The sequence below is a fragment of the Oryctolagus cuniculus genome, chromosome 2 (genome assembly GCF_964237555.1).
Source record: "Oryctolagus cuniculus chromosome 2, mOryCun1.1, whole genome shotgun sequence".
NCBI lineage: Eukaryota > Metazoa > Chordata > Mammalia > Lagomorpha > Leporidae > Oryctolagus > Oryctolagus cuniculus.
Genome location: NC_091433.1, coordinates 91,439,859 through 91,454,632, shown reverse-complemented (window position 1 = coordinate 91,454,632; position 14,774 = coordinate 91,439,859). Strand labels below are relative to the sequence as shown.

At 55.9% G+C, this 14,774-nt stretch overlaps 1 protein-coding gene across 2 annotated transcripts in view; it reads left to right on the top strand.

Annotated features, from left to right (window-relative positions):
- The first annotated feature begins 6,709 nt into the window (after positions 1-6,709).
- Positions 6,710-14,774, top strand: part of ZMAT4 (zinc finger matrin-type 4) — a 367,608-nt gene continuing 359,543 nt past the window's right edge. Inside the window, exon 1 of one of the 2 annotated variants that reach the window (XM_051832388.2) lies at positions 6,710-6,861. The gene's annotated coding sequence lies outside the window, so the exon portion shown is untranslated. Of the gene's footprint in view, positions 6,862-6,933; positions 7,088-14,774 lie in introns of those variants that run through there. The other variant, XM_051832389.2, reaches the window with a different exon arrangement.

Sequence of the window (14,774 nt, the reverse complement as noted above, 5' to 3'; positions counted from 1 at the left end):
CAAGCAGAGTTGGATCCTGAAGCTCCATCACTCAGGCATTTTGTAAGAGTGACGCTAAGAAGAGTTAAGCTGAGGCACCGTCGCTCGGCTCCCGGGCTTGATCTCCAACTCTGAGACAGCCACATTGCACGATTAGAAGTGGGGCTGATTTTAATGAATTCAAACCCGATGGAGTCATTTGCTGGGATTTGCTGAGATTCCTGGGAGAGCGGGCCACTGCTGTCCAGTCTGCAACCCAGGATGGCCTCTTCACAGCCACAGCCCCAAGCCAGGCAATCTGCCCCAGGCTCTGGGGAGCAGGAAGCAGGCGTGGAAGCCCTGTTCCTCTTGTGATCCTCGTGTGGAGCTGGAAGAAGTAGCTGGTCCCTTAATAAGTCACGTGTTAACACAGAAGCACTGTCTCCGGGGAGGAAGGGGGCATTTCGGAGGGGAAGGCGTGGCTAAGGGGAATTTTTCCAGCTCCCCTTTGAGCTAAGCAAGGCAGAGTTTTGGGCAGAGGCTTAGATGAAGGACTTGGGGCTCTTCCAACGAACCAAGAAGGGCCTTGGAGGGAGAAGGCCAGGACAGCTGGAGTCCTGGGAGTGGGCATACAGGAAACCACGCCTATCTTGTGGGCAGTAGCCCAGGAGAGCCGAGCAGGTGCCGAGCGGTGGTCCCAAGCAGTCCCTGCACTTGGTAGGGGAGCAGAATCCCTAAGTGACAATCAGCGTCAACACTTGGCCAACCGGAGCCCGGGATTGCTCATGTAGTTATTTTCCACTTAAAGCCATTGTTGTTATAAGAATGTCTTTAAATTATTATTATTTGGCCGGCGCCACGGCTCACTAGGCTAATCCTCCGCTTGCGGCGCCAGCACACCGGGTTCTAGTCCCAGTCGGGGCACCAGATTCTGTCCTAGTTGCCCCTCTTCCAGGCCAGCTCTCTGCTGTGGCCCGGGAGTGCAGTGGAGGAGGCCCAAGTGCTTGGACCCTGCACCCCATGGGAGACCAGGAGAAGCACCTGGCTCCTGCCATCGGATCAGCGCGGTGCGCCAGCCGCAGCGCGCCAGCCGTGGCGGCCATTGGAGGGTGAACCAACGGCAAAGGAAGACCTTTCTCTCTGTCTCTCTCTCTTTCACTGTCCACTCTGCCTGTCAAAAAAATTATTATTTGAGATGCCAGCACACACAAAGAGATAGATAGACACACACACACACACACAGAAAGAGAGAGAGAGAGAGAGAGAGAGAGAGAGAGAATATGTTGTTTGAAAGCAACCTATTGCTGGGGTGGCTTTGAAGACACCATCGTACAGCAAACCCCTGAAGAATGAGTCGTTGTTGAGAGCTGCCTTTTTGAGACGCTTGATGCTGTCTTTGAGAGACCACACTCAGACATGATCTCATCTTTCCCTAATAATGTCAGGGCACCACTAAATACCAACTGTTTACCCCTGCTGCATGATCACGGGACGTGGTGGTTATGCCACAGTGCTGGGAAGGCTCAGAAAACACTCTCGGTAGCGGCCAATCGTCCATCCAGAGCATGGAGGATTGGGCACCAGTGATTGGCTGGCTTTTCCATCCATCACCTTTCAGTTGCAACGGGGACCTCCTCAGATGGGTGTTCCTTGCCTCCATACTTCCTATCGAATCTCTTCCTATTTCCCTTCAATTTTTCTATCGCTGCCCTCTCTCAAGAAATCCCCTGTTCCTTTCAAAAATGCGCTTTCTCTCTGACATCGGAACAGAAACTACCTTCAAATATATCTTCCTGATAGACCCGGGCTTCCTTATTTACGTGGATCACTTTTCCTAGGTACCTGCTACAGTTTGAACAGGGTCTGGCCAAGCAAACTCATGCAGTCACACAGTAAAGGTGGATGGACCAAGGATGCAGGCTTGCCCCAGGTGTGGTGTCGGAGGACGGGTCCTGGTTGGCCTGGGTTGCTGGGGTGCAGCCCCATGGCAGAATCACGATGGCTCCATCAGGAGAGACACACGGATGGGGAGGGTGAGTGTGCCTCCTGCCTCTATCTGCTTTTGCCCTTGTCACATGCCCCATTGTGGACTGCAGACCTACCAAACTGTAAGCCCCTCTAAACCATTTTCCTTCCCAAGAATCTCCTCTTGGATAGTTTGTTGGAAGTACCAGCAAGCTGACCAACATGGCAACACAGGTATTACTCTCAAGCCAAAACTACAACCAACCTCTCAGGCCTTACAGCGACTCCTTGCAAGCCAGGGGAAGCAGAGGAGTGGTGACAAGAGAGAATCTGGGGCCAGCGCTGTGGCTCAATAGGCTAATCCTCCACCTGTGGCGCCGGCACACCAGGTTCTAGTCCCAGTTGGGGCACCGGATTCTGTCCCGGTTGCTCCTCTTCCAGTCCAGCTCTCTGCTGTGGCCCAGGAGTGCAGTGGAGGATGGGCCCTGCACCGGCATGGGAGACCAGGATAAGCACCTGGCTCCTGCATTCGGATCAGTGCAATGCGCCGGCCACACACTGGAGGGTGAACCAACGGCAAAGGAAGGTCTTTCTCTCTGTCTCTCTCTCTCACTGTCCACTCTGCCTGTCAAAAAAAAAAAAAAAAAAAAAAAAAAAGAGAGAGAGAGAGAGAGAGAATCTGGCTCTGCCTCCTGTGGGGGTACTTTGTACTCTTTGCTTCCTAGTGATGCTATGTGACTTGGGTGTGGATGGCCAGCTGGAGCAAACCTTCCCTGAAGCAGCCTTCCTTCTGTTAAATCAGCCCATTTCTTCTTGCCATGGCTGACGTAGGTCTGTCCCCTCCATCACAGGGTGCACGTGGTGGGGACTGCAGAATGAGTGCCCGGCCAGCATGGTCCTGATTGCCCAGGCCATGCTGGAGGGCTGGGGTTAGGGGTGGGCCGTTTCGGAATCAGTCCTGGAAATACAACCAAGGACGTAACTGGTTTTTATTTGTGTGGTGCAGGGTAAAACGGAAGTGGCCAGGCAGATGGGAGTGATGAGGGCAAGGGAGACCTGGTCCAGGGCCACACCCCCAGCTCATTGCCTCTGGATGGCGTGGGACAGTCCAGGGCGCAGAGTCCGACAGCCAACCCACAGGAAGTAACGCCTCACTGCCGGGGCGGTTCCCAGGTCTTTTCTGCCCCTCGAGCATCTTCAGGCCATTCCAAGAACTGACGCCACACCCTCATGGGTATGTGTCGTGTGCAAGGGGCCGCGGGTGCACTGGCTGGCTGGCTTGTGTGGGCTGACTGGCACCATTCTCTCGGCTGCCCCAGCAGCAGTGAGCATCGCCCTGCTTTTCAGATGGGCAGGTACTCTGAGCCGACGTGGCAAGCATGGTCAGCGGGGTATTGCCAGAAGACGTCTATGCCAGGACATGGGTCCTGGAAGCCGTTGGGGGGCGGGCAACAGGTATCAGAACACGGAGCTCTGCTGTGGATGAGCGTTTCGCGTCACAGGGGAGCTGTCAGGCTCGCAGAAGACGCGCTGGCCTTCTTAATTGCCGCTCCTGTCTATCAACTGATGCCTCGTTGGGTCCTGTTTCATGAGAGCTCGGCTTCATATTTCTTAGGAAGCATTCGATTCTAGCACAACAGAACCTAGGTGGGTGATTTAGCCTTGCAAGTCTCACCCTGCTGCTCTGTCTGGGTGTGCTTCTGTCTCCCCTCTCTCTTTTTCTTTCTCTCGCAGCCTCATGATTCGAATGAGCAAAACCACCTGATTTTACTTAGCAGCATATATTAAATAATACAGTGTTTCTTACTATCTTCATATCTCATGCAGCCCTGTCTCTTCACCTACCAACTTTCTGAAGCTTCATTACTAATGGATGAATTTGTTGAGGATGGTTCGTGGTGACTGATGGCTGCCTGGTGTCACTGGCTCTGCAGGATTGCTCTGCAGGGTGGGGTAGGGGATGGGGGGGCTTCAATACAACAAATCTCACAGCAGCCATAAACTAGGATGCAAAGGTATGTATGTGGTCTTCCATGCTTCTCTGCTTTGGTCTCTGTGCCAGGAGAAGTTGTCTGAAGAATAAAAAACCACACACACCTAGTGTTAGGGCTGCCCTGTTTTCCCTGGAATGGTAACTGCGCATCTGAAGCTGACCGGCAAAGACACAGTGTCAAGAGTCCCCGTCTGTCAGTTCCCCCTCCTGGTTTCACACATCTCCTTCGTTCTCAGCATTGCCTGGATTTATTCTCCTCTACCTTTGAGGAGCAGACTTTGGCATAAATAAATGATAACTGAAAAAATGGTATAAACACAGGAGTGAACGAGGGATGTCTCGCGCCTCCCTCTGTAGGTCCGCGGGGATTGGCTGCGGCGAGGGGCTGCCCGGAAGAGTGATGCTGGCGCTGCTGCTGTTTCTGCTTCCAGATGCAGGGACCTCCCCTCCCACCCCTCACCCCAGATTCCTTCAGAGCACGAATTCGTGGGAACTGAGAGATCAGAATGGACCAGCTAGCCAGAGAGCCATCCACGAAATGGGACTGGGTGTATTTCACAGCCCAGTGCCTTCACAGGGGAAGTGGCTGCTACTTAACACAAAGGCAAGAACCAGTGGAATCTACATCTTTAATATGCAGCCTCTAACTCTCAGAATTAGGCGCTGGATCTATGGGACACAGAGGAATCGTCCTTTTCTCAAAGAGAATATTTTATGACCAGGCAGTTTAAAAGGCACTGACATAAACAACAGTTTGCTGCTCGCTCTCTTTCTCCCGCTCATCTTCACGTCTTCAAAAGGCAAACAGTACACGTAAGGACATGGTGTTTGAGACAAAGCGTTTTAGAAAATCACTTGAAATGTTTGCCTTTTCCTCTGGGGACGACCAAAACTTTGATAAGTGCTCAGGAGACTTCTTGTGACGCGGTTGGCTCCTCTTATTATTATTATTTTTTAAGGGGGGGGTGAGAGCAAAGGCGCGCTGAAGGCACAAAGCTGACGCTTGCCTGCTCTTGGAAGGAAGTCATCCTACTTGCTGTAAAAGCATGACGGGCACTTTCCACAGCACAGCGGGACAGATGAGGCTGGCGGGACAGCTTCCGCCTCAAACGTCCAGCGAAGCTTCGTTCCATCATCTGCCTCCGTGAGGATTCACCTCGTAACCAAGTCCAAGGCAGATCTTGTGGCACTGCGTCCCTCATCCCGGGCTTTGACCCCTAACAGATGGCCCCTGTCCTTTGGGGCTGCTGCTGGGAAAGCCATCAGGGTAACCGCTGAGTCTTCCGAGGCTGCGCCTCCCAGGTGGAACGTGCGTTCTGCTTCAAATGCTTGACGGAGAAGGAGGCCATTAGTCAAGAGCCACTGCGTTCCTCCAGAGAGAAGACGGAGGCGTGGGGGCGCTGCAAGAGACTCTGTCCCCAGCTCTGCAGCACGTGGGAGTGCCTGCAAGCCCAGGTTCATAGTGCCAGGCAGAGCTGGGGCATGGGGATGACAGGCGGACAAGGCTCAGAGCTGTGCACCTGTTCGGTTTGGAATTGGGTCTGTATCAGTTGGTCCACTCAGCGCGCTTGGTGCTGTTTGTGGAGTGATGAAGATCCAGGAGGTCCTATCTCTGGACATGTGTGCCCTGGAGGTGGGAATGGAAACTCACCATTCAAGGTGTGAGGGACATGCATTTGCTATGGAGGTCGTGGAAGGTGAGGAGCATGGGGAGTTGTCCCAGGAATCCCTAAGGAGGACCAGGAGCCATAGCCTTTGCCAGAGATGTGGGGATCCCAGGCTGGGGCAGGCCAGGTGGAAAGAACCTGAGGTTGCAGCAGCTTCCCTGGGAAGATGCTTTGTGTCTATTTTTCTAAAAAAATTTCAGTTCCCAGATAACATGCTCCCATGGTGTGAACTTACATGACTGGGGGTGCCTGCAAGGTGACAACTTGTGTTTTTGATGCCTTGATGAGCAAGAGAAACCGTGGCAGCTGTTGCCTGTGAACTGGCCACTGGGTGGGGAAGCCACGACAAGGTTAGCAAAGCGGGGGTCCGTGCAGACGGGGCGGAGGGCGAATGCCTGCCCCCTGGGACCTCCCCCTGCCAGGACAGGCAGAGATGGCAGGGACCTCAGGTTCTTCTGAGACCCTGGCTGCAGAACTCAGGCAGTGGTATCTCAGGTTGGGGGGGGGGTGGTATGGGAGGGGAACCCAAGCTCCCCTGTGAAGATGCATCCCCGGTTTCCCCACACCCTCCCAAATGACCTTCGAATGCCCTTCCAGGGGGTGTGCAGCCTGGACCACAATCCTGCAGCCCCCAGCCTGCCTCGCTTGGCACCAACAGCAGAGCTGGGGCTCTCTCTGCCCTGAGGGACATTTGCCAGTTTGTGGGGAGGGGTGGGGCGTGGGGGTGGAAGGGAAGGCCAGAAAGCCATTGCTATGCTGTGGGCTCTGCTTTGTCCAAGTTCATACGCTCGAGCAAGAATCTGATTGCATGCTGGTTCCGTCTGTCTGTCTCTCTCTGTCTCCCTCCCTGCCTCCCTCTCTGTGTCTCTCTGTCTCTGTCTCCACCCTCCTCCCCATAATCGTTCCCCTCCCTTCCTCCCCCATCCCTCTCCTCGCACCCCCTCTCCCTGCCCTGGACTCCCGTCCTGCCCCCTCCCAGGCCCCGGAGCGGCGCCTATACAGGTTGTCAATGAAACATGGAATTATTTCCTTGGATGGCTTAGATAATAGTAGGAGCCAGAGCCGAGAGTGAGGTCTGCTGAAACCAATGCAGTCCTGCCCGGGGCCCGGGAGCCAATCGCGGGCTCCGGGGCGGGGCGTCCGCGCCCGCAGATAATCGCCCGGTGGCCGGCGCGCCCGCGGGTCCGCGCTGCTGCCGGGGACGCGGGCCGCGGCGCTCCATCGCCACAGCAGCCTCCGCCGCTCGCCGGGCAGCCGCCGCTGCGCTCCGCGGAAAAGGTCGGTGCGCCCGCGGCCCCGGGGGCGCCGCCGCGCGCGCGTGCGGTCCGGGCGGTTTGCAGGGGGGCGCCCAGCGGAGGCGGGCAGGCGGGAAGAAAAGTTTGGGGGAGGCAGCGGGACAAAGGTGGGAGCCCACTGCCTCTGGTCGGGAGGAAGACAAGCCTCCCCAGCTGGGAAACTTCTGCGCTGCCGGGGAGCCGAGAACCGGGCTTGCGCGTTGCTCCTGGTGAGCTGCCGCCGCTCGGGTCTGTCCGAGTGGGGTCCGAATGGGGGCGTCTTGGGACCGGGGGTGGGGAGCCGAGGGGTAGGGTTGGCGGGGAGCTGCAGGGTCTCTGGTTGCGGGGCCGGAGACCTCCAGGACGAGGGGCCGCCTGGAGCACGCGGGTTTGGCTCCGACCTGGGTGGAGGCTTGTTTGGGTTTTCTGCCCTGGGGGTCTGTGCTACCCTGACCTCAGCCCCTCCGCAAACTTCTGCCTCAGTTCCTTTAATTGGGTAGAAGCAGACACTTCCTGGTTGTGTGTGTGTGTGTGTGTGTGTGTGTTGCGGGTGGGTTGGCCTGTCACACAACTGGGTGACAGACCGGGGGGGGGGGGGGATCGGCCAGGACGGAATCCCTTGGCTCCCGAAAACTCTGGAAGACTTTCTGGGCTCCCTGTGTCCTGGGAAAACAGACATGGAGCTGCGTTTCATCCCCCGCCAAGCCTGCACCCTGGATGTTGATGGGGTGCACCCCGGCACCTCTGGGAGGCCCTGGAGGCTGTGGGAGGGGCTGGCGCCGGCGAGGAGAGGGGCAGGGGATGCCACAGGGATGGTGTTGAAGGCCCCGTCCAGTCTGCTCCTGCTACTGCTTTCCAGGGCACAAGCTGGCCTCGGGCCAGCAGCACACTCCAGCATCCTAGGGGCTGGGGCCGCAGGGGCCGCAGGGGCCGGGGAACCTCCGACGGCCACTCCTGGCTCTGGAAAAAATCCTTTCTCAGGGTTGTGCCCGAGGGAGGTGTTAGGTGCATGGGGGTGGGGTGGAGTGGGGTGGGCTCCAGGAAGCCAGGTCCCCGCTTGGCAGCTCCTGTCTCTGTGTCCTGCAGTACTTCCTCGGCAGGTGTACCGTGTACCTGCCGTAGGCTCTACAGTTGCTGGGACAAGTCCTTGAGGCTCTGGGGACCAGGGGGTGAATTTGCCCGCTCTGATTCCTGTCCTAGAAGTGACACCACTGCCTGCGAGACAGACAGAGAGAGAGAGAGAGAGAGAGAGAGGGAGAGGGAGAGAGAGGAGAGGATGTCCTGGGAGGGACTCTGCAGAGACCACAAGTCCTTTGCACTCTTTCGTCTTTATTTTCTCCAACCACAACAGGTTCTGTTCCACCTCCTTTGGGCGGCTGTTTCGGGTGAGAAGCTCCACTTTAATGATTTGGAAGAAGAGCTGCTTGGCTGCTTCTTTGGGGGGTGGGGGTGGGGGTGGGGTCAGGATACAGTCAGCTCTCTCTATTCAGTTCACAGGCTGTCTGGCAGTAAACAAAACAAACTCGCCACCTGCCAAGGGATCCCTGCCTGTGCTGGGGACCTGGAGGCGAAGCTGGGGCTCTCTGGGGTGTTGGGTGTGTTTGGTGCTCCTTTGTAACCTCTCTCAAGGGGCGCCCCCCCCCAGCCCTCTCCCCCCCAGCTCCCCCTCCACTCCCGAACTGCCCAGGCCGGCAGCGGCGTTGTGGGGGGGCATTGCCCACACACCAGGGGGCACCTCCATGAAGACAGTAACAGAGCTAGAAATGCTCTGAGTTTCAGTTGCACCTGGGACCAGGCGCAGGGAGCCAGCCTGGGGGACCCTGGCACGGATGCAGGTCTGCTAGGTTTCCATTGTGGCAGAGAACCTTAAAAGTCAGGCGTGGAAGGCAGCTCCTGGGTGGTGACTCACGCGGAGTGGGGGGAGGGAGCTGGGGGAGCTTTGGAACGTACAAGTGGGACACACTGGGGCGCTTGCTTTTTTTCCCTCTGCCTCCTCCTCATTCCTCTTCCCTGTATTTCCCCATTTGGAACAGAGATCTTGAAAATAACAACTTTAGACTTAAAAAAAGGGATCAGAGGAGCGACGGGATAATTGACAAAAAGCAAAAACAGCATCCTTTGCCACTTCACCTGCACCTTGGGCCAGGTGGGGTGTGGAACCCAGGGATCCCGCTCTGGTCTGGAGAATGTAATCCGTGGGGGTGGGGTGGGTGTGGGCCCGCTGTGGAACCCCCCTGGGGAGCCCGCTGCCCCCCGTTTCTGCAGGCAGAGTGTTGGATGCTCAGGAGAGCAAATGGATTACCTGTGCTGTCACCCCACCTGGCTGCTGTAGCCAGGACCCTGGGTAGGCACCACGGTCCATGAGCCAGTTCTCCTCTTGCAAGCTGATACGCTAGGGTTTTCCTCCTGTGGTGGTGCAGAGGGGTTGTGTGTGTCTGCTTCTGGATGCTCAGTGAGAGTTACCTGGCCAGCAAGAGCCCCATCCTTACGTTTTTGTCCTTACCTCCCTGTCATCTTCCGCGATATCCCTGTTCGTCATAAACACATTGGAAAAAATCTCTCTGCCAGCCTGCTCTGATCTCGTCATTTGGAGCCCCGGTTGGCCGTTCAAGAAACTGTGCTTTGAATCAGGACTGATTCAAAGAGCAGGAGCCTCGGTGCCTTCGAGGTTTCGGTTTTGGTTTGTGGTTTGGGGGCCCTTGCGCAGGTCTCAGGATGGTTGAGTTCTGCGCTCTGCAGCCCTGTGCGCCTTTTTCCTTTTGTTGGGTGTGTGATTTTCCTGGTCCTCCTTGGGCAGGTGCATCTGGAGGTTTGAATTCGGCTGGAGTGGCTTTGAGACTCAGAGAGGTGGCAGCGCGTGGCTCCTGTATCTAAAGTGGGCTCAAGATTGTTTGGCTGTCTAGGCTCAGAAATGCATGCAGCACATTGTCTTGGTTTAGGAAAAAATTTCAGGAGTAAATGGTTCATCGGACTCCTTCTTCTACTCCCATGCCCCTTTCTCCTGAGAGCCTTTCACCCTGAAGCATGCCCTTAATCCGAATGATATTAACCTAATCGCGTATCTGCAGGTTCACCCCATTTCCCTTTCTCCCCTGAGGACACCCCAAGACTGAGTTGAGACATCAGGCTCGCCTCGACTCTCAAAGAGTTAACCAAGGGACCTCAGGATTTCTGGTCTGTGCCTGGGAGCCATGAGGCCATCCTTTCTCCAAGTTCATGTCCACCGCAGGCTTCACCAGAGCCCCCAGGGCCGTGTGTGCACCTGACCTGCCAACAGGGTGGGTGGAGGCAGCGTCCGCACACAGGCCTGTCGGATGCCCCCGCTGCTCCTGTCCTGAGGCCTGGCATTGACCTTGGAAACATCTGCATGGAGAGAAATCCGGTTTCTCTATTCCCTTCTCACCCTACTCCATCTATCAGTAGTTGGCCAGGATGGAAGCCACTTGTCCCTACCAAGTTGTGAACTGTGTTGCCACTGCAGGAGATCCTTGGGTCCTGGATGGAAATCGGACACATGCGTGGTGGGATTTCTGGCGTCTGAGAGAGGGAATGGGAAGACAGGGCAGGTTCTAGGGAACTGTGGCTCTCTGGGTTCCGCTTCTGGCTGGTCCTGCCCTTGTCTGCATTGAGGGCATTGCGGTGTTAATGTCTGGAGCTTGAGCACTCGCATCTGACCTTGGGCATGGCGCCTACTTGCCCTCTCTGAGCCTCAGCTCCCTGCAGTGTAAGGCCAGGAGCTTGTTCCCATTAGGTCCCTTTTGGCGCTGGCCCTCTCTCTGCTCTTGCCACAGTCCCCACGCCGCGCTGCAGAAGCCACGGCCCCAGCCAGACTCGGAGCTCACACAGCACAACCTTGAGTGCAGGCCACTGTGCTGGGGACGTGCTCTGTGGCGGCAGGTCGGTGGGAATGGTGGCTGTTCTGCCAGAAGGGAAACAGGCTGGGGGGGGTGTGATGTAATAACTGGTTTGGGTTTGGGAGGGGATGTTATATGGAGGATGGCGACCAGCTGTTCTCCATCTCCAGCAAGGATTGAGTGAGAGAAAATAGACAGCAATTGCAGCAGATGGACTTAGATTAGGTACGAGGAAGAATTTTCCATCAGCGAGAGGAGAAGCTGTGGGGCCTCCCTGGTGGTCTCTGGGAAGTAGATGGACAGGGGCCGGGGCTGGAGGAGGAGCCCAGGGACCGTGTAGTGGAGAAGGGCAGGGATCCATACTGTGTCCTACCCAGAGCCCTTCTGCATTGCTCCAACGCCTCACCTCTGCGTGGGGCTGCGGAAGTGGCTCAGAGTCCGGAGCCAGAGCCTGAGCTGCTGGCCGCCTAGGGATGTCTCCTCCAGCGTCCCCGTTCATTTCCAGCTGTGGGAGATGAGGCTTGGGGTGGCCCTGGTTCTGAGCCAGCTGCAGAAGCAGGACCTCGGGCAGCGCTTGCCTTCTGAGTGCAAGAGACCCATTGCTCTGGGAAGCTGCTGACTTCGCTGTACCACAGTGCAGAGTCCAGGGTCCCCGTGGTGAGGATACGCAGTGATTCAGTGCCTGCCAACTCCAGTCCATCTCGGACCTTTATCCCAAGTCCATGCTTGGTAGGGGGCACCTAAGCCTCCCCGGAGGTGGCCAGGGTGGCAGGGACTGGAGCAAGGAAGAGGGGCTGGGGTAGAGTGTGTGTGTGTGTGTGTGTGTGTATGGAGGGCCACCAGGAAGAGAGGGAGAGCAAAAAAGGAAAGGTATTTAATCTGACCTCCCCAGGATAAGACATGAGGTATCCACATTCCTTGCTGTATATATTTGAAATAATAGAAGCTCACAGCCTGTGCTCTAAGCTGTTTAAAAGGCTCACCTGTTACTTCATTTTTTTTGTTAAGATTTGCTTATTTATTTGAAGGCAGAGTTACAGATAGAAAGGAGTGACAGACAGAGAGAGATATCTTCCATCTGCTGCTTCACTCCCCCAAATGGCCACAACGGCCAAAGCCAGGAGCCAGGAGCTTCTTCCAGGTCTCCCACGTGGGTGCAGGGGCCCAAGCACTTGGGCCATCCTCTGCTGCTTTCCCAGGTGCATTAGCAGGGAGCTGGATTGGAAGAGGAGAAGCTGAGACTTGAACTGGCGGCCACATGGGATGCTGGTGTTGCAGGCTTAACCCACTGTGCCACAGTGCCGGCTCCTCTCCTGTTACTTTTACACACAGGACAAGTGCACCATGTGAGGAGAGGTGGCCCTCGGAAGGGTGCACTTAAGATCCCAGGTTGGCTTTTTGGGGAATGAAGCAGGTGGCTGTGTGGTGGCTTTGAGCTCCATGGAACACGGAGTGAACTGGGGACATGAGAATCTCCAAATGCATCCGTAGTTACTAAGTGCATGTATACAGCTAGAGAGAGGGAGGTGCAAACACACACACACACACACACACACACACAGGTTTGTGCTGAGCTGAGCACCAAGAGGGCAGTGCAGGGTAGGCAGCAGGTGCACGGCGGGGGCACATCGTGACCCTTTCATGACTCAGCCTGCGGCTCCTCTCAGCGCTGACGAAGGCCTCCTGGGCCTATGTGCTCCAGAGGCCACAAGAGACGTGCGGTGCACATCCACTGTGGGGCAGGCTTGGGCTGACAGCAGGTGGGGCAGCACAGAAAGGGCAGGGAGCCGAGGGGCGGAGGGTGGGAGACTTTAAGGAAGCCTTGAACCCGCAGACACAATGTCACAGCGTGCCAGAGACAGGCAGAGCCAGCCAGGTGGCCGTGCAGCGCTGGGCTGTGCTGGGACAAAGCAAGGATGTGACCCTTGGACAGGGGTGCCTTGGCTGCAGGGTGCAGTGTGATGGTTGTCCTTATTTGGGGGCATCCGAGGAGAACAGAACACCTGAGTGAGGCCTGAGCCGTAACTCAGATGCTACCCAAGCAGTGTGGGAAGGAGCGGGAGCCCTGATTGCGAGACTCGGTGTCGGCGAGTCGGAACAGACGGCGCTGTGGGTGCTCGCAAGGTGGGGTGGAGCCAGCTGGCTACACCGAGCAGCAGAAGGGCTTGGGGCGGGGAATGGCGGGGTCGTGTTGGCATCTAAGCTGCCCCGTGGGAGACGGTGGAGGGAGACTGGCAGCGGCAGGAGGAGGGGCAGCCAGAGAGGGCATTGCTGTGGCTCCCTGGGTTACCCTAGACGGGGGCCCTGCCGCAGGGGAATCACTCATCCTGGGAGAAGCTGACAGGTGACAAGAAAGGTCACCCTGTTAGATAACGCGGGAGCAGCGTCCCCACTGAAGACAGGACCGGGGGGAATGGTCCCAGCTGCAGGACGGAGGCAGAGTGAGGGCATTAATGGAGAGCGTCGTTAAACCCCACATCCCTCTCCCTCCCTGGGAGGCCGGGGCTTCTCTTCCCTGCCAAGGAGTGAAAACATCAGTTGTTCCCCCGCAGGGAAAGTGGGCAGAGCGGCTGACCCGACAGTTCCCGTGCACACAGAGATGTGGCCAGAAAACAGTGTTAGGAGTCAGCCTGGCTAAAGCGAGCGGTCTTCAGTGAGTCTGTGGGAGTTGGGAGAAACAAACAAACAAACAAGCAAACAACTGTGGTTTTTGAAATTTTTGGCAGCCAAATAAGCTCATCTTCTAGTTGCATGCTCCATGAAGATTCCGAAGTCCTCTCATTGTTACGATGGGAACGAAAGTGAGGAGATGCTTATCTGGGAAAATGTAGTGATCCTATCACATCCGGTGTTCAGGCTGGGGGAGGAGGGGGTGCTGAGCCTTAGCTGGTGTGCAGGGAACTGGTGAGCCTGGGAGACTCTTCAACACACGCACCCTTTGAACCCAGGAGCCATTACCCCCTTTGTAGGAGTTTATCCTAAGGAAAAAATCCGGAATCTGCAAAACAGCTCTCATCAAAGATATTCCTTCCAGCACGGTTTATTCCAGTGAAGCTCAGTGTAGGGGGATTAATTAAATCTAATCTGGCTCAGCCAACAAAAATGGAAATCCAGGAAGCTATGAAAATTACATCGAGTGCCACACCAGAATATGAGACAGGGCCAATGGTATAAAATTAAGCAAAGATGGAAAAATAAATAGAATGGGATCGCAGTGACAATCAGAGGTATATGCGCCCTTGCAAAGTGGAGTACAGCATGTTAACATCATTTTTAAAAAGATTTTATTTATTTGAAAGGCCGAGTTAGGGAGAGAGAGAGAGAGAGAAGGAGAGACATAGAGAGATTTTCCATTTACTGGTTCACTCCCCAGATGGCCGCAACAGCCGGGGTTGCACCAGGCCAAAGACAGGAGCCTGGAACTCCATTGGGGTCTCCCGGGTGGGTGCAGGGGCCCAAGCACTTGGGCCATCTCATACTGCTTTCCCAGGAGCATTAGCAGGGAGCTGGATTGGAAGTGGGGCAGCCAGGACTCAAACTGGTGCCCACATGGGATCTTGGTGTCCCAGGAGGTGGCTTAACCACTGTGCCACAACACTGGCCTCACTATGTGTTAAAATTTTAACAGTGGTTACTGCTGAGTTTCAGAAAAACACCGGAGTTTTGATTTCTGTACACTTTTTTCCCTTGCTTTCCAAATTGTGTGCAGTAAGTGAGTTGCCTTGCAAAGCCAGCAAACCTGCTTTTCAGAGCCACAAATTCAAGGGGTGACTGGTCTCTGCACAAATGGAATTAAAAGAGGTTGGTTTTGGTGCAAACGGCTTTTGAAATCGTGCATGGTTCCTTCGTCATCCGCGTTCTCCCCGAGCTTTTCGAAGGTCCTTATTCATGGAGGGATGCACTCGTTTGTCGTCCTCCATCCATTTGGTGACGGGAGATCCATGTGCGTGGAAATGCATGAGGTGCTGCCGTGTGTCTCTGAGAAGGGGCTTTTAACACTGCTGCAGGTGTTGTGTGGGCGGATCTCCGAGCAGCTGTGGGCTGGCGCCTCCCTGTCCTTCCT